General features: G+C 49.2%; 1 long non-coding RNA gene across 1 annotated transcript in view; it reads left to right on the plus strand.

Moving 5' to 3' along the window:
* LOC111728297 overlaps positions 1-1352 on the plus strand; it is a 61070-nt gene extending 59718 nt beyond the window's left edge. Inside the window, exon 2 of the long non-coding RNA XR_002775637.1 lies at positions 1051-1352. This is a non-coding gene — a long non-coding RNA (uncharacterized LOC111728297). The remainder of the gene's footprint in view (positions 1-1050) is intronic.
* The last annotated feature ends 136 nt before the right edge of the window (positions 1353-1488 follow it).

A 1488-nucleotide genomic window follows, 5' to 3' on the forward strand; every position in this document is an offset into this window, starting at 1 on the left:
ATTTTACAGAAAATTTGTGCCATTAACCAGAGGAAGGGCTGGGTCAATGGCTTTTCATGGTGACCCCAGGGTTTCATCTTGGACAGATTGTAAGCTGAGGGGACAGCAGAGCTCCCAAGGAAGAATTGTGTGGTCATGGGTAGAACCCATCCCTTCTCCAGCCATCGACAGTGCCTGGTCAGAGAATATGTCTGGAACAGTCAGTGGCTTGGGTTGGCCTCCCTCTTGTGGCAGTGCTGTCTCTGGCTCTCTCCTGGACAAACTGCCTCCTCCGTGGGCACCTAAGCAGAGATTGAAGCACAGAGCTGGTTCGGTGGGACTACAGTATGGACTTGTGGGCACAGCATATCTATATTTTTTAGTCTGCTGTCCCTCTATCTGTCTTTAGAAGTATCTCTTCACTTGTTTGGGAGAACTGAGAATGATCTTCCATAGTGCTGCTGCTTAGGGCCAGACCGCACTGGTCTCAGCAGCAGAGCAGTTCCTGATGGGATGGATCCCAGCTCTCTGGAGCTGCCGCTGGCCCTGCACTGCACTCAGGGCCTCTGCTTGGTTGTGGCCCCTGCTTCCCGTCTGTCCTTCCCTCCCACTCAGGCCAGGTGCATGTGCTCGTGAACATTTGATGGATCTGGGAGGCCTCCTCTCCTGGGGAGGCTGCCATGTCCTCAGGTGGGAAGAGGCAAGGTAGCTGGATTGGAACTCTACGGCGACCTCTCATACGGTCTCTTTGGGCCCTTGAGGAGGGGAGCTTAGGACGTCACCTGGGCAGATATCTGGGTTGTCCTGTAAGTTCTCATGAGACTTTTCAGCTAAGCTATCAGGAGCATGTCGGGGAAGAGCTTGGGGGCCCACCAGGAGTCACACCCTGACCAAGAAGTCAGAGCTGACTTCAACTTATCAGTAAACACACAGAATCCTGTAAACTTGATTCTCCGGCTTCCCATGGCATGGATGATCTGTCTTTCCCTTTTCAGTTTCCATATTCTAGAGCAACTATCTCTCAATGTGGTTGGCAGTGACCTGTGTTTTTCATGCATGTTTTTGTTTCAGAATAACTGGGAGATGAAACAGGAAGCCCTATGACACACTTGATCGAAAACGATACAGACACCGAAAATCAGGACTCAGCCCCCTCCAGCACCTCTACCTGCTGCCCACTGCTCACAGCCGGAACATTGGGGAAGGCTTCTCCCCAGGGCCTGGTTCTGACTGCTGTGGACTTTGAGCCCCTGCCCTTGCTGATGGTCTCTCATATTTTGTTCATGGTGTAGGCTGGTTGATTTCCCATTTCTCTGTCCCATCTCTATGCGTCTTAATCCCTTGTCTTTCATTAAAAGTAAAACTAAAGGAAACTGAATTATTTGTTTCATTAGTTATCATTAAGACACAAATTTGAAGCATATTGAATAGTGTTTGAGATTAATTTATAAGACCACAAGGAAACCCTGTCCTAACCACATAGATCATAATGACATTTTTAAAAGTGTG

The sequence above is a fragment of the Otolemur garnettii genome, unplaced genomic scaffold (assembly GCF_000181295.1).
Source record: "Otolemur garnettii isolate 467f Iridium unplaced genomic scaffold, OtoGar3 scaffold00148, whole genome shotgun sequence".
In the NCBI taxonomy this organism is placed as follows: domain Eukaryota; kingdom Metazoa; phylum Chordata; class Mammalia; order Primates; family Galagidae; genus Otolemur; species Otolemur garnettii.